We start from the raw sequence: 18,520 nt of genomic DNA, 5'->3' as shown, positions 1-18,520 counted from the left end.
AGCTTGGGGAGATAAAAGCAACACCTTGTAGCAATGGAACACATGTTCTTAGTAACCCAGGCTCATCAATACACCACCGTAAGACATCAAGTTTAACCACTTTGAAGACATTTTTGAAATGTTATTACATTAAATTAGTCAAAAGCCCTGATTTTAACAAGTTACTGTTTGAGAATGTTATGATCTAGGGTCAAATTCTTAGCACAGGTTGCAGTAAAAATAATGAAAAGAAATATTTTCATTCCTGATCATCTTAAATTGAATATATGGCCCAAAACCTTAGACTTTTTCTTACCATCAATATAGGGAGAAAATATTCTTGTATCACCTCTTGATCTGCTTGATATATATTGCATGAACTTTGGTATATTGAATGATAATCAAAAGCACTCTGCTAAAGAGTTACATGCTTCTTCCCAACAAGTTTCGGTGGACTTTCTTCCGTGGTATCTCATGACCAGTTGTTTCTCAGCCTCCTATATTCCTTCCAAAATATACTTCATCAATGCTGACTGTACTTTTTAAAATAATATAAGTATTAACAACCAAAGGGGGGAAGTAATACCTAATACACTGTGAAGATGAATCTATGGGCCAGTGGAGGAACCATGCCCACCCTCACTGCATTCTCCTCTCCTCACTCGGCCCCCGAATCTGGTCTGACTCCCACCTAAGGTCATATCCTCCTTACCTGAAATTTCACTGTCTTTTCCTCGCATGAAGCGTGTGTTATAGATACTAAATTATGTACTTGAATTGATGTGTTCCATTGGTTCCACTTTGGCTGTGTAGTTATTTTCTGTGTCTATCAGGTAGGCACAGCAGGGCAAAGAAAGGAGCAGGATTCCAGATGTTGGCATGTTCTTGAGGGCCTTGATTTGCTGGCCCCCCTAGGACAAGCAGAGACTCCCTCTATATTCTAGGGAGTTCTAATACTTCAGAAGCCCCAAGACTTAAAATAAAAACAGGATAAAACCAAACAAAGCTATTTTTGACTATGAACGTTCCAAATTTGACTAACTGAATTTCACAAGATTATTCTGATATACTCCAGTGTAATCCGCAACAGGAACTATTAAGAACCACCCGGGAACATGTCTTGTAGTGAAGTCACAGATGTGATGGAAAGTGGCTATTTCTTTTCTCCTTACTGGCTTTATGTTGCTGGTCTCTGTGATACAAAATATTTTAAATCTTGAAATGTTTTAGTCTTGGGTAGCAAATTGGGAAAAGCCAATTGGGTTTATAGAATAGAGAAAAATCTGTTAATGCAAAAAAAATGGATATGTAGAATAACACTGGAAGGAAAAATTACCATATTGTTATCTATTTAAAAAAATAGAATGCATAAAAATGTTAATGTACTTAGAAAAACTTTGCTGAAAATATACTGGTAATAGTTGAATCTTTTGAATTAAGTTGTGGAAGATTAGGAAAATTAAATGGGGTAATATAGTGATAGAATGTAAAGCTAATCGACTTACTTGAAAGAGTCGTTATTAATCAGACCCAAACCTTTATTCTCTAAAATGATAAATAAAAATATGACATACAAAAGAGATCAAGACTTAAGGTAATAAAGGATGTTATCTTGTATCACATTCTAATAGTTGGAAATGGAATTAGAAGGAGGAACCTCTTTTAAATGACACTGAAAAATAGCTGACACTTTATGGGCAACTCTCCAAATGATCTCTCCACTATACAAATACGGTATTTGGTTTCCAAATGTATAATTATTAACACTTAGTTAGTCCCTAGAGGGCTGACCTTAGCATCTAAAGGACGCTTAGAGGCATAAAATTGGAAGAGGTAGGGGCCATGCATAGAGTAAAATCAGAGGGAAAGAACATACGAGACACCCTCCCCCCCCGGCCTTGTTCTCATACGATGTGATAAAAGTAATAGCCCCTACCCCAACAACAGCAACGAAAAGGCAATCAAATGGAATGAACTAACAAGGCCTATGGGGAATTCTTACTAAAAATGATCCAGCAACTTTGTACCTTTGTCCCCCCTCTTTATTTTTTATAGAGGGGGTGGGTTACACCAAATTGGGCTAGAGGATTTTCATAGAGATGCTTGCTTTATCTGGAGCACTTGAATAGGGCTAGTGCCAGTTGGTTGTACTTATTTTAGAAAGTCAACTAAGTTGCTCTCTCAAAATAAATTAGTAGCAGGATTTCTCTGATTATATAAATATCAGATGATGAGCATGTTTCTTTAATCTGAGAATGACATCCTGGAATATTATTTTGCTTGGCTTTATGTAAGTCTAGGGCCGGAAGGAATCTTAGGCAGCACCAGGTCCACTGTTTAATTGACAGGACAGGAAACTGAGGCCCCAGGAGGGGAGAGATCTGCCACCACTCTTTGGTGACAGAATCAGATCTTCGACCTCCCTTCTCACTCCGCCTCCCAAGGGCTCAGCTTCTGTGGTATCTGCTGTGGAGTGCACTTGAGCTGTGATTCCCAATCTGCTCACAGCCCCCAACTCTTAGATGAAGGAATAGGTTAGCCAAGAGGAGAAACTCGAACATAAACCCCTTTGGGGTTTTTACACAGGATAAACTGCACTATAGGACATAGGGGATTTCTGTAGTTTTGTTGGTATTTTTCCATGAAGCGAAAACCTAAAGCAGAAAGCAAACAGCCTCTCTTTGTTCTGTGATAAACAATTTAGCTGACTTATAGGATATTTGTCTGCACCACAAAACCACCCCTTCCTCTAGGAGTTGCCTCTTCTTCCCCCACCCCGTCCCACCCACAGAGCCCTGGCTGTGTCTGAGAGGCTGTATCCTCTCAGGATGGTGCATGAGCTGGCCTCATTCCCTCACTAGAAATCATCCTCCCAGGTGATAGTAATTTGTTTGCCTGAAAGTGTTGAAAGGAGGGAGGGGGGATTAGCACATCTGAGCCAGGCAGTGTTTTAAACTTGAGCCAACCAACCCTCTCTATTTTCCAATCTACTTGTAATTGTTTTCCTTCTTTGAATCTTTTGTGTAAGGTGCCCAAAGTGCTTCGGTAGTGCTATACAAATGAAGTTGATTGCTGCTTATGATAACGCTGTACCTGTTCTGTGGGAATGATTTGGATATATTTGCTTTACTGGGCTGTTTGTATTGTGTATTTCCTGCATTGTGAAACATATAGCTGTAGAACCTGGAAAGTAAATAAAATGTAAAAAATTTGAATAAAATATTTTTCAAAAATGCTCCACAAGTACATTATGAATTCTTCAGACGTAGATGCACTTGGGCTCCCAAGCCACTGGAATACGGATTTTGTTGCACGTGTTTCGAGGCTCTCTCTGTGGGCAGATGGAGCTCTCCCTGCCTCTAAAATATGCGCTCTTTCTTACCTACCAGCTGGTGAACGCATCCCTGTGACAGAGAACAAGGCTTTTCCTGCTACTAATAAGAATGGACCTTTATATCCAAATGCTACTAAGAAAGGTCAGAGATGTAGGTGATTGAAATCACATAGAAGTGCAAATAGCTAAGGAAAGCACCTTTCCTAAGGTAAAGGAGAGCAAGAGCACCCAGGACTTGGAGAATGGGGAGAGGAGGAAAAAAAAAGCAGCTAAGTCCACCAATGGGGAGTAAAAGGTCACAGGAAAGAGTGAAGCCTGGCCCATGTTCATTTGTTAATCAAAGGTATCCATTTTGAGAGTTCAAGTGAATAACCTCTCTGTCTTGAATTTGGGCTTAACAGTCATTTGCTTTGATTCATTTGTGCATTCATCAAGCTGTTTTTGAGTGTATATTTTGTGCCAAGACCCATAATGGACACTAAGGACTCAGCCGTAAAAGTCAACGTTTCCTGCCATAAGAATCTCTCATCCAGTGGAAGAAATAGATGAGAGGAAGACAATCACAGTGCAGCGTGGTGTGAAAAATTAGCTCTAGAAAGGCCTGGAACATTTATTGCTTCCTAATGCAAAGATATCCGAATTGGTCCTTAAAGATCTTATGTGAGTTAACTTACAAGTTTTCAAGTCTTTTTACTCAAAGTAAGAAAAATATTCTTCACTGTGACCCAGTAAATACATACACATATAAAGCTGAAAAACATTGTGCTTTTTATGTAAAGTGTATTTTGTTATTTTCCATTCTATTTGTCTCCCTTTAAAAAAAAAATGAAGGGCACAACTCATTAACTTGATTTAATAACTCACTAATGGGTCACGATATACAGCTTGCAGATGGAATAAACAAGAAGGAGCGCTCCAGGTGGATGACACTGTATACAGACAGGAGAGCACACCTTCACTGCATTACATGTAGCAAATCTCTGGGCTGGTGTTCCAGCCATTTGGTACAGAAGAGGAAGTGGAAGTGAAGGAAAATATTTGTCAGGCACCTTCCCTGGATGACCATTGTGCTAGTGGTGGTGTACATATGTTTTCCCATATGATTCTCCCAACATCTTGAAGAGTCAAAGAATGTTCCTTCCATATTACAGATGAAAAAACTGAGATTCACTGAAGTTAAATAATGTCCCCAAGATCACATAGTTAGACTGGATGTAAGCATAGACATTCAGGGCCTGTGTGTGAGGCGATGGAGAACAGTGTTGAAGAGAACAGTTCCTGGATTCTGTCAGATAAAATTTGAATCTTGGTTTTGCCACTTACTAGCTCAAGTGATTTTGGACAACTCAGTCTCTCTGGCCTTGGTTTCTTTATCTGTGAAATGAGAATAATAATAGGATACCATAAAGTGGTCATGAGGACTAAATAAAATAGTGAATTTAAATACCTGTAACATAGGAAACAACTAATTGGTGATATTTATCATATATTATAAAGGTAACCTTTCCCCTGCAGGACAGAGAGACCATAGAATTGGTCCTGAACAAACTACTGTTTTCTCAGCAGAGGGATGAGACACCCTTGTCCCTTTGCTTTCCTTCAGCAAGGGACGGAGGACAGACTTCCTGGCACCATTTTACATTTTCGCTCATCTAGACCCGGGAACCCCAGGATTGCAGGCTCCAGAATGCCCATCTCTGTCAACTCACCAGACATCTCTCATAACCCACAAGCATCTGCCCAGAAGTAGAATCTGCAAAGTATTCAGCTGGAGCCACACATAGGAAGAATCACTGTGCTTACAACTGGCCCCTCCAGTTTGTCATCGGTATCCCTAGCCCATGATTCTTCAACTTCTCCTCTGCATTCTTCACCCCCTCCAAACCCTCTGATCACTTTTTGCTGCTTCCTAAGGTAGCTTTTGCTTCAAAGGCTATAATATGACAAATGCTCTTAGGTCTGCTTCCTGCCCCATCGTTTAACATAAGGCTTTCATACAATGATTCCTCAGTGCACTGATTCTTACCTTCAATAAACATGATTTACATACTTTCCTACAGTGTACCAGTCTATGGTATATGTTAGGATACAGAGATGAATAAGAACATGCCTCCTTCCCTCAAGATTCTCATAGTCCGTATCTATGGGCCATTCAAATAGTGGTCAGATCATTACTCCCCAATACCCTGTGTGTTAATATGCTTTGCAATTATTATCCTTTTCAAATCTTTGCAGTATGCCTGTTAGGCCTCCTATAGTGACACCTGCCCAGAAGACCACTGGTATTTAAAATTCTTCTGTTAAAATACTGATCACTCTAGTCTTTATTACATTTTCATGGTAAAAGCCCTTGAAATGGAAACACCATTCAATACTGGACCTGCGAATTCCAGTTAATGTCTTCATTTTATTATACCCTTAGTACCATATGCCACAGTGCTTGGCATAAAGAAGTTTCCTTAGTAAATATTTGTTGAATGAATTAATTCCTAGACTCTCTTTCCTAGACATATGTGAAAGAAAAAAATTAGAGTATAAGCCAAGATCTTTGAACAACCAGTCCTATGCAAGTTCCATACCAGCTAGCCTGCCACCAAGTCCATGGAGTCTGGTCATCCTGAGAACACAGGCATTGCCTACTAGTGCTGGGATTTCCAGGAAACGTCTGGCACTACAGGGCCTTTCAGGTTGCTTCATTTGCCTTCTGAACTCTGTGACTCTTTTTCAACTGGGGGCTAATTCAATAATTGATTTAGACCAACACACACAGCCAATACCCTCTTAGTGAGAGGACTTAGGGTAGGGGCAGGGGCCAGGGTGAACCTCATCCTGTGTCTCATTCTCAACACCCTTAGTCTTCCTATTGGAAGTTACATCAAGGGCAGTCTTGAGAAAACAAATTCCACTCAGGATTCTTTATCCTGATGGGTTTTTGTTCTAGGGGAAGGATGTTTTCACCTGATTGATTTTGTTGGAAGGGGAAAGCTAACTCATCATATAAGTAAGAGATTCTGGTCTTTGTTTTTTTCTTTAAACTGTAGCATACCCTTCCACTCTACTTCCTGCTGCAATATTCTGCTGGTCAGTAACCTGGGGGTGGTAAGGAAGAATTTCAAATGGAGCCTGTCAGGGTACTTCACTCCAGTGTGAAGCTGCTTCTAACTTCATGTGGCTACAGATTTCTCAAGGACATTTAAGACAAAACCATGAAATCTGTGGACTTATTACAAGTCAGATTTTTATATCTATCTTCCTTCCCTCCAAACTTGGACCCAGCATGCTGTCAGTAGCTGTCCCCAGAGGACATATTACGCTCATCTGCGTATATCCCCTGCCCAGTACTAGCACAGGGCTGGCCGACAATGGCATTCGTATTACTTCTCAGTCATTCACTCATATATTCTTATTTAGCAGAATCATCATTTATTCATTCAGAAATATGCTATATTGCTGCAAAAAAGGAAGTCAAAACTGCTTGGATTCAGATTTCTTATCTCTCTTAGAATCTTACTGCAAGAGACATGACCAAGTATCTGAAACAGTTGAACAGGATGAAGCAGAAAATCTGGAGAAAGTCTAGACTTGGGAAACCAGAAGAGGTCTGGAGAAGGTACTGCAGTGTCTGGGTGGCCTGCATATGCCACACTGAAGGGCTAGAGTTCATGTGCCCAGACTTCACTCCTGACTTCCCTCAAGCCTTACAACAGTGCTGTGCCAGATACCACCATTCTACAGAAGACAAACAGTGCAGAGGGTCAGAGAGGCTTAAAAAATGACTTATGCAAGGTGCTATGTGACCAAGCCATATTCTTTACCCAGATGTATCTCTCAGTGAAGCCCATGCTCATTGTCCTTCCATACAGTAAAGATGAAGTTGATCCTATAGGGACACAGGTTAAATTCATATCGGTCGACCTTCTATTTGGTTTACACTTTATACTGACTTCCTCCAGATAGACCTGGCTTCTGGTCCAGACTTCAAAGTTTATCGATTGCTAAAATGAAATTCTCATTTATAAAATCCACATAATACCTAGTTCACAGGCTTGTTGTTAGGATTAAGTTAAACTAAGTCTATAAAAGAGCCTGCCAGATGGGACTCATTAGGTAAAGGGGAGTTCCTGTTACCCCTGTAAGTGCTCAGAGCCTTACTCCTAAGCCGGTGCCTCCTTTGAAGCAGAATAGAATGTGATTCTTCATTTATGCTTTGAGACTCATTAGCATTATGCTCACTCTTTCAGGCATTTGCATTTTTAATTGCATCCTTAATTGTGGAATAAAAGGCTTTGTCTTCAGGCAGCTAATTTTATGCCAGAAATAGAAAGGAGGAGGAGTCACTGGGGATCTGGGGGAGTTTTCTCCTTCTCTGGAAATCACAGCTTGGCCCTGATTTTAAAAGGTTTTTAATTTTTAGATTTCTATAGCAAGAAAAAGGACAAAAGATACATGAGTGGCCCTTCTGTTGACCATTATGCCAAAATCTAGAATCTTTTTTCCTCTACCTCTATGCCAAGATCTAGAATCCAGGTATCATTTCTCTTAATGGTGCACCCTAATTCATTCACTCACTCATTCATTCATCCAGAAACCCTTTTTTGAGCATAACCATCCACCTCATACTGCACTTTACTCTGTGGTTAAAAAGATTAGTAGGGCATCTTTTCTGTCCTTAGGGTGTTCAAGGGTCATGCTATCAACATAGCTTCTGCTCCGTGCCCCCTCATCTCTAGAGGAGGGGCTCATCCCTTTAGACCAAAATCACTGCCTCCTACAACAATCCAGACAGCTTTAGCCAGAAAAGAGAGCAGGACACTGAAAGATGGGACAGAGAATGCTCACAGGAGGGATGGGTGACAAGTGAGGGCACGGAAGAATTGAGGGAAACTTAGCCAAAATCATGAGGTTAGGTTAGGAGCAAAGGAGTAGACTCAAGCTCTTTGGTCTTTAATCTCAGTGCCTGATACATTATAGGAATTCGGTAAATACTTGTTGAGTGGACTTTTTGAGTGGCAGTTGAAGATGGTGATTAACAGAACAAGGGATTAGGAAAACCATCAACAAAAAAAAAAAAAAAAAAGGAAAACCATCAACAGCTCAGTGCTGGCTGAGTGAGCACCTGCCCCTTTGTGTTCCTCTGAACCACCCAAACTTCTCTCTTCAATCCTTCACAGGCTCTCTGCTTCCTACCTGTTGACTCCTCTGTCCCTTCCACTGGACTGGATGGGGAACACCTCTCTTAGATGGAGATTTGCTTGGTTGCAGCATAATCTGGCATATGGTAACTGCTGACTCAATACAGTGAATGAATTATGGATGTCACAAGATTGGAGAGCATTTCACTTTAATTAAAATTTTACTTGATTACCTCATGGCTTGCAAATGGTTCCCTGCCTAACAAAGGTCTTTGTGCCTTCTTGATCTAATGAGTAAGCAGCCCTGTTAAGTAGGAATAATCATCTCAGACTATGTTGGGTGTTTTTTAACCATTTAGCCAGACAAATGCCATACTTAATATAGGTTAGACTTCAATTTCATTTTCCTTTTTATTATAAATCAGTAATAACTAACAATAACAAACATGGACAAATGCTCTTAAAATACTTAATCATAACCATAATAAATAAGAAATTATAATTGCATCATACTCCGGGCAAGCAGTTTACTAAGCACCTTACGTGGATTATTTTATTTAATTCCCAGAAAACCCCTATGAAATAGGTGCTATTTTTTTATCCCCATTGTAAAGAAGAGAAAATGGAGGTCAGGTTTGAAGTTTACCTGCAAGAGGCTATGATGGGGCTAGAATCTGCGTGTTGTCTTATGCTCCTACCTACAGTGCCATGTGGCTTTCTGGAAGGACTGTCAGAGATCTGATTTGATTTGATATGGTATGTCTGTTAAGGAGGTCTTGTTTTCCCACAGTTTTCAGCTAAGGAATCTGAGACTCTGAATATTAAGCTCTCTACTCTTTTCTCCAAGGATGGAATAGCAACAGGACTTTGCCTCAGTCCACTTGGTTTAAAGATGTGTAAACACACATCTCACATGTATCTTTGTCTAGTGTTTGCCTTGTGTTTCATTTACTGCCATGTTACATAGCACATGATTTTTATAGAACTACTTTTGCATTATGAAATGTTGAATAACCTTGTCACCTTAGATCCCGTGCCCTAGTTTGAGGATACGCAGAGCATGTGGATTTGTGATTAAGTTGAGTGAGTCCATGCTGAGGTGTGGCCATTACAACTGGATGAACAAGGTCCCTTCCCCTCTTCGGCTAAGACAAATTCTGCAGCCTGCGTAGCACATCAAGGAATGCAGCTGAAGTGCCTGTCACACATAGTGCCCCACATGTGGGGGACCTGCAGCCTCACACCCACTACCAGCTACACAATTTGCGGGGCCCAGTGCAAAATGCAAAGGTGCAGCTTCTTGTTCAAAACTTAAGAATATCAAGATGGTAAGACCAGAGCGTAATACTCCAGTGCAGGACCCTGTGCTACCGTACAGGTCCCACACCTAGGAAGCCAGTCCTGCTGACACCTGGTTTAGGACATTTGGCTCAAAGCTGAAAGCATGTGTGTTTTTCTTAGTAAAGCGTGCAGTAAGTGAGAAAACTATGAAGTCAGCATTGAGAACGTTTTCAAGGATCCAAGTTTTGTCTTTTACCTGCAAGAGTACTTTATATAAATTATCTCAATGCCTGATTTTATGATCTGTAGAAACACTCTGTGCCAGCCCTCTTAATGCCTGAGAAACTTTAAATTCCCACTTGCTCTGAGCTTTCAACAGCACACTTTGAGTCATCTCTCTCTGCTGAAGTAAATCTTCCAAAAGCTAAGTAGTGTCATTATTTCACATTTATTTAGCACCAGCAGTACATTTTTGTCTTCCTGTTCTGCAAGTTTCTGCCCCCTTCCTTTGTTCCTTGGGCCTAAATTTTTAAGAAAATGCACAGAAGTTTCTCAGAGGACTTTGGAAATTCCTGGAAACTGTGGGTATTGGTGTCCTTTCCAGGTGTCATTTTCTAAGCACAAAGGCTGTAGGACTTACAGATTTCCCTGACCAGCAACATTAGAATAAAAAAAAAAAAAATCAGGGACCTGATGTGGGATTGACAACTTGATTTCACCAAGTAAGAATTTTAAAAATAATAAACACACATTCAAATCATCACATATATTTTTAGTCTATTGCTCTTTATTTTTGCCATCATTTTATATGAAAGAGGGCACTTTATTTTTTTAAATTTAATTTTAATTTATTATGTTATGTTAGTCCCCATACAGTACATCAGTTTTTGATGTAGTGTTCCATGATTCATTGTTTTCGAATAACACCCATGCAATACGTGCCCTCCTTAATACCCATCACCAGGCTAACCCATCCCACCACCCCCCTCCCTTCTAAAACCCTCAGTTTGTTTCTCAGAGTCCATAGTCTCTCATGGTTCATTTCCCCCTCCGATTCCCCCCCTTCATTTTCCCCTCCTTCTCCTAATGTCCTCCATGCTATTCCTTATGTTCTACAAATAAGTGAAACCATATGATAATTGACTTTCTCTGCTTGATTTATTTCACTTAGTATAATCTCCTCCAGTCCCATCCTCGTTGATGTAAAAGTTAGGTATTCATCCTTTCTGATGGCTGAGTAATATTCCTTTGTATATATGGACCACATCTTCTTTATCCATTCATCTGTTGAAGGGCATCTTGGCCCTTTCCATAGTTTGTCTATTGCGGACATTGCTGCTATGAATATTGGGGTGCATATGGCCCTTCTTTTCACTACATCTGTGTCTTTGGGGTAAATACCCAATAGTACAATTGCTGGGTCATAGGGTAGCTCTATTTTTAATTTTTTGAGGAACCTCCACACCGTTTTCTAATGTGGCTGTACCAACTTGCATTCCCACCAACAGTGTAAGAGTGTTCTCCTTTCTCCACAACCTTGCCAACATTTGTTGTTTCTTGCCTTGTCAATTTTTGCCATTCTAACTGGTATAAGGTGGTATCTCAATGTGGTTTTGATTTAAAATGACATTACAGACAAAGGGCTGATATCCAAGATCTATAAAGAACTTCTCAAACTCAACACCCAGAAAACAAATAATCAAGTCAAAAAATGGGCAGAAGACATGAACAGACACTTTTCAAAAGAAGACATAAAAATGGCTAACAGACACATGAAAGAGGGCACTTTAATGCCCAAAGAAAAATAAGAACATAATTGGAGCATCAGGAAAAGTATTTCAAATTTTAAAATTTATATTTTTAAAACCTCACTAGATGAATCTCCATATTCCCTCTGTCCATATGATCCTACCTCATCACTGAAAAAATTAAGGCGAACGTGATGGCTACATTGTTTAATTCTTAATCCTGGATCTTTTGATCCAATCTAAATGGTTCGAAAATGCTTGGGATGCATTTTTTACTTTTTTTTTTTTTTTCTTGAGAAAGAATATCATCCTTTAGATTGGCTTTTTCCTCATATGTTTTCTTTATCTTTTATATAATTTTCTCAATAAGTAGGAAGCCCAAACCCATGCTTTGTGATACACTGATGCTTTTTAGTGATGCTTATTAAAAGGTAAGAAGGAATTTCCCATTGTCAAAGTTACCTTTCATTATTTTTTAAATTGTACTTTTATTTATTGACATTTATCTCATTCTTACCTCATTTTAAAAATAGACTCTTTTAAAAAGTATCACTGTAATTATAGTATCTTCCATTGTATTTTTTTTTAATGTTTTATTTATTTATTCATGAGAGTCAGAGAGAGAGAGAGAGAGAGAGGCAGAGGCAGAGGGAGAAGCAGGCTCCCTGCCCAGCAGGGAGCCCGATGCGGGACTCGATCCCAGGACCCCGGGATCATGACCTGAGCCGAAGGCAGACGCTTAACCATCTGAGCCACCCAGGCGCCCTCTTCCATTGTATTTTAAAACATTTTTAGGCTGTTATCATTTCAGACCAGATTGCTTGTTTCATGTGCCATCTCCACTTTAATTTTCTTAAAAATACAGATTTGGCCTCTCAGATGTGGGATCCTACACTTTTTTTAAAAATCTGATTCCGTGGGTAAAATACTGAGAAAATGCGATGCTAACTGAATAGAACTTTACAATAAACAAGATATTTGGTAGCTGCTAGTGACCTCTATTTTAAAAATACAAATTCTCATGTAAATTAACTTTGTAGTTAGTTCTTACTCTCCAGACAAAGCTCTTAAACCAGTTCCAGTGGCTTCTGAACTGTTTCATCCCCTTCTTCCTATTAAGGAGAGTTCTGAGTTAGTCATCAGGGAGGTGTCTCTATGTTTCTGCCAGGTCAATGAGGAGTTTCTGCATTTTCGAAAAAGCTTATGTTGAATGAACCCCACTGTTGGCTCTTTATCAGATGATGACACTTTTCTCTTTTCCTAAAATTCCCTGTTCCTGCCCCTTCCCTCTTAAATGGATGTCCCACACTACTCCCACCTCCACAACACACTACAATCTTCTTATGAGTCCTTGATTATATAATGGATTCAGGTATCCTGAGGACAAGATGGTGATAAGAATTTAAATTTCATAATATCTTTGAGGGAGTGTCATTATTATCCCCATTATACAGTTAATGAAACCGAGGTTAGATAATGTATATTACTGCCAAAGTTCACAGCAAAGAAGACGGAGAACAAGCTCAGTTTTGTCTGCCAAATCTCTGTTCTTAACCTTAATGTCCAGGGTTTCTAGAAATCCCCATTTTCTTAGATATGCTTGATTTCATATATGCTCCTTCATTCATATTGGTACTTATAATTGTTATAGAAAGACCTGTAAGTTTTATACTAGAAAATACAGTCATTCAATGTATAATGTAGCTCCCTCAATAATAACTAAGTACCTTTGAGATGCTTGATGAGTATGGAGTGATGATGGCTCAAATTTGAACCACAGAGTCACATCCTTCATCTACCAAGCATTCACAGCAAAGAGGCACAAATTTTCTGGCTGTGGGCTGCCGCATACAGGATGGGAAGCTTGCAAGACCTGACTAACTTACAGCAAGTATGGTATGGTGGAAAGGGTGTGAATTTAAGTTTTTCTCAAGTAACTATTAATTATAGGAGACTATAAGAAAAGAAACTTATAGTCCTATCTCTCTCATAAACATAAGATTAAGAATACAAAATAAAATATTAGTTTATAAAGGATAATACAGGCACAGAATGCACTAGACTTCTGTTCATCAAAAGACACCATGAATAGCATGAAAGTGTAAGACAGAGCATAGGAGAAGATTTGTAATACACAGATCTGGCAAAGGAATTATAATCAGAATATCTAAAGAACTGCCACCCAAGGTACTAAGCAAAAGATAGAAGCCACATTTTTTTTTAAATTTTTTTATTGTTATGTTAATCCCCATACATTACATCATTAGTTTTAGATATAGTGTTCCATGATTCATTGTTTGTGCATAACACCCAGTGCTCCATGCAGAACGTGCCCTCCTCAATACCCATCACCAGGCTAACCCATCCTCCCAACCCCCTCCCCTCTAGAACCCTCAGTTTGTTTTTCAGAGTCCATTGTCTCTCATGGTTCTTCTCCCCCTCCGATTTCCCCCCCTTCATTCTTCCCCTCCTGCTACATTCTTCTTCTTTTTTTCTTTCTTAACATATATTGCATTATTTGTTTCAGAGGTACAGATCTGAGATTCAACAGTCTTGCACAATTCACAGCGCTTACCAGAACACATACCCTCCCCAGTGTCCATCACCCAGTCACCCCATCCCTCCCACCCCACCCCCCACTCCAGCAACCCTCAGTTTGTTTCCTGAGATTAAGAATTCCTCATATCAGTGAGGTCATATGATACATGTCTTTCTCTGTTTGACTTATTTCGCTCAGCATAATACCCTCCAGTTCCATCCACATCGTTGCAAATGGCAAGATCTTATTCCTTTTGATGGCTGCATAATATTCCATTGTGTATATATACCACATCTTCTTTATCCATTCATCTGTTGATGGACATCTTGGCTCTTTCCACAGTTTGGCTATTGTGGACATTGCTGCTATAAACATCGGGGTGCATGTAGCCTTTCGGGTCCCTACTTTTGTATCTTTGGGGTAAATACCCAGTAGTGCAATTGCTGGATCATATGGTAGCTCTATTTTCAACTTTTTGAGGAACCTCCATACTGTTTTCCAGAGAAGCCACATTTTTTTTTTAATGGTCAAAAGACTTGAACAGATATTTCAATGAAGAGGAGGTATATAAATGGTCAGTTCCCACATGAAATGTTATTTATCTCACTAGTCATCAGGAAATGTAAATTAAAATATTAACAGCAAGCACGTAGAGACTTTCATGTGTTGCTCATGGGAGGTAAATTCATTTGACCACATTGATATACTGTTAGTATTTATTGTTGTTAAGCATATTATACGCTATGATTCATTGCTAAGTATATACACAATAGAAATATTTACATAAGTTCAACAAAAATCCATATAAGAATGATTATAGTTGCATTGTTTGTAATAGCCTAGTCCTGGAAATAATCCAACTGTCTACCAACAATAGAATAGGTAAATAAGTTGTGGCATATTTATGCAAGGGAATATTGTACAGCAATGACAATGAACAGTTGCTATGTGCAACAGCACATAAGAATCTTGCAAATGCAGTGAAAGAAGCCATGCAAAATATTATGTGTATTAGTTTTCTATGTGGCTGTACCAAATTACCACACATTTAGTGGCTTTAAAAACCATAAATGTATTATCTTATAGTTCTGTAGGTTATAAGTTCATTAAGGGTCTTACCAGACTAAAACCAAGGTATGAGTAGGCTGTTCCTTTCTACAGGTGAGAATCTGCTTCCTTCTTATGAGAGTTGTTGGCAGAATTCAGTTCCTTACCACTGTAGGACCACAATCCCTGCTTTCTTGCTGGCTGTCAGGTGGAGGGCCATGCTCAACTTCTAGAGGCTGCCACATTCCATGGCTAGTACCCTTTTTTTCTATGCTATATGCCAGGAACATTGAAATCATGCCTTCTCACTTGCACCTCTATGGCGTACCCACGGAAGGTTCTCTGCTTTTAAAGACTCCTGTGATTAGGTCAGGCCACCCAGATAATCCAACATAATCTTCCCATTTCAGGGTCCTTCGTCAGACCTGCAAGGCCCTTTCTCCTTGTAAGTAACATATTCACAGATTTCGAGGATTAGGTCATGGGCATTCTATGGTGTCAATCTGTCTACAACAATACGATTCCATTTGTATAATCCTCAAAAGCAAGCAAAATTAACCTATGGTGATAGAAGAGAGTGATTGCCTTTGGGATCACATTCCCGAATGTAGACTAGGAATAATAATATCCATTTTGAAGGGTTCTTGCAAGTATTAAATCCAACAAAAGGGTTAATGGCCTTGAAAAGTGTCTGTCATGAAATAAACACAGTATTTGCTATTTCCTTCTCGTCTCCTTCCCCCAACTTCATCATATCACCTGTAAAAATGCTGCAGGATAAGATATTCTGGAAACTCGCAGACTTCTGACAGTGCTGGCCTACTAATGAATACCCCCTAGAAATCAGGATTTAAGCAGGAATTCCAAGTGCTACTTGGGATAAAGCAAATTTCAGAAATAGTGCTCTTTGGAATTTGTGTATTTGAAACACTGATGAAAAGACAAGAAGTGTTACATGATCTGCTCCAGCCCCATCCATAATGCCAATTGCTGTACTTTTTAAGCCACTCAAACCCAAATCAGCCGTACTATACCAATGAAAAAGTGGTTAAAGTAAGGACTTCTTAAAGTAGTGGACTAATCCCAGATCAATGTAGAACCACCAGTCAATGCTTCTAGATTTGATCTTTTGCTCAAAAGCTCAGTCTCTTAGGGTCTAATGCAGTCTAAGCAGAAAGAAATTCCATAAATATTTGTTAAGTTCAGTTGAAATTATGGAAGGCATCTGGTTATTTATTTGTTTTGTTTTGTTTTGTTTTTCATTAAATCTGCTGTTGCCCAAGCCTATGACTTCTTGAGTGTGCTAAGAAGAAGCCTGGTGAAATGAGGTCTAATATTCATTTCATGTCCTGTGCCTCAAACTTTTTCATTCATTCATTTTACAAACAGTTATTGATATCCTATGTGCCAGACACTTGGACACGTTCAGGGAATACAGGAATAAAAACATTCCATCTGCTTCAGAGTAGCCCCAATCTAGTGAGGAATATCCAGATCTGACATCCAAATCCATCTCGCCATCCGGCATTGAATTTAGATTGGTCTGTCTTCACTGAGGCAGAAGGGATTTCTAAGCATGGGGAGCCCTGCCAGGGTGGGTCACATTGCCAGCCTCTCTCACACTGTAACTGGTCCACACTGGTTTTCTCTCCAGGGAAGAGCCAAGAAGAATATCTAAATTAGGTTTGCTTTACTAACTGCCTCCTCTTGCTTTATCTCAGTGTTTCTCAACCTTGGCTTCACATTAGAATCACCTGGGTGGCTATAAGGAAAAAACTTCTGTATTCCTTTATGCTGCTCACTGACTACTTCACTTCTGATACCACGTGTGTGGGTTTTTCCCCATAGGACCAATTGTCCAACACCAGCTGTGTGTCCTAGAATTGAACTCAGTGCTGACACTCTCTCCCTGGAGAGAGCATCAGATCCCACAAGTTAAAGGTCCAGCCCCCTACTTCAGGCTATCACCTGTGCTTCTGGCCCACTGGCTAGAAATCAGAGGTCTCCACAATCCCCTCTTCATGTTTGATGATTTCTTAGAGCAGCTTGTAGAACTCAGGAAAACAATTTACTTAGTAGATTACTAGTTTATTATAAAAAGTAAAACTTAGGAACAGCCAGATGGAAAAAATGCATGAGGTAAGGTATAGAGCCTCCATGTCATTTCCAAGAGAGCCACCCTCCCAGCATCTCCATGTTTTTAGCAACCCAGAAACTCTCTGAACTGGGTCCTAGCTCTGTCTGTTAGGATTTTTACAGAGGCTTCATTGGCTAGGCATGATTGATTAAATCATTGACCACTGATGATTAACTCAACCTCTAGCCCCTCTGGCTTCTTCAGAGATTGGGAGTGAGGCTATATGCTCCAACCCTCTAATCACATGGTTCCCTTGGCAAGCAGCCCCCATCCTCAGGAACTTTCCAAAAGTCACCTCATTAACAGAACTGACCTGTGGTTGAAAGGGCTTGTTATGAATAATAAAAGACACCTTTATAGCTCTTAACATTTATGACATTTCAAGAGTTTTAGGAGCTCAGTGCCAGGAATGGGACAAAGACCAAACCTTATTATAAATCACAATGTCACAAGTGCTCTTAAAAACCCTGCTGCCCAGGCCCAAGCCCAAACATACTGAGTCAGAATCTCTTGAGAATGTGTTCCAAGCATCAGTATTTTTTAAAGCTCCCCTACAGCAGCCAGTGTGCAGCAACATTAAGAACCACTATTTTATCTTTTTCTTCTTTTGTTTTTAGCTTTGTTTATTTCCTCATCAAACTGAGAACAATTGTTTAAAAAGTCTCAGATTTCTTGCATGGAAGTCTAATGGAAATCTGCAGCTAATGGGAAGGTCAGTTCCTGGGACATCCTTCAATTTTGATCCCGTTCAGACTCCGAATTGGGAAACTAACCTTGAACCTGATGCTATAATTTGTTAACACTTAGTGCACATGGATTTCTGAAGTCAAGACTAAATAACTTTGGAAAGCAGGCTGCAAAGATTGGAAAGATTTCTTGAGAATCAGAAAGTTCTAACATTTATATTTTGATTTCCAGTGACTAAGAAATGAGCTGATTAGAAGTTCTTGAATTACAAGAGGTCTCATTGAAAAGTTTTAGAGAGTACAGCTGAGGTCCAAAAACCTGGTTTGAGTGATGTTATCTGTGTGCCTGAGTACGCGTGCGTGTGTGCGTGTGTGTGTGTGTGTGTGTGTGTGTGTGTGTGTAGTAATGACCAGGGTTGCAATAAGCTCAGGTACAACTACTTCCACCTAACCCTCATTTCTGATTCTTGCTTCTGCCCCTCCCCACCCTGTAGTGCCCTATCCCCACTCCCTAGTCCAGCCCATCCACACAGTTTAACCCTAGCTTCTCCCTGCACTCTCTCCTTTACCCACACCACTCCCCACTTCAGGGCTTAGCCTCTCCCAAGCCTCAGTAATCCGTTGGCATGGAAACCTT

At 39.8% G+C, this 18,520-nt stretch overlaps 1 protein-coding gene across 26 annotated transcripts in view; it reads left to right on the top strand.

Annotated features, from left to right (window-relative positions):
* The window catches only part of DLG2 (discs large MAGUK scaffold protein 2), a 2,206,895-nt gene that overhangs the window by 2,054,942 nt on the left and 133,433 nt on the right, over positions 1–18,520 (top strand). The window lies entirely within an intron of this gene.

This window comes from Halichoerus grypus, chromosome 11 (genome assembly GCF_964656455.1).
Source record: "Halichoerus grypus chromosome 11, mHalGry1.hap1.1, whole genome shotgun sequence".
NCBI classification, from domain to species: Eukaryota; Metazoa; Chordata; class Mammalia; order Carnivora; family Phocidae; genus Halichoerus; species Halichoerus grypus.
This window is presented reverse-complemented; position numbering and strand designations above follow the sequence as displayed.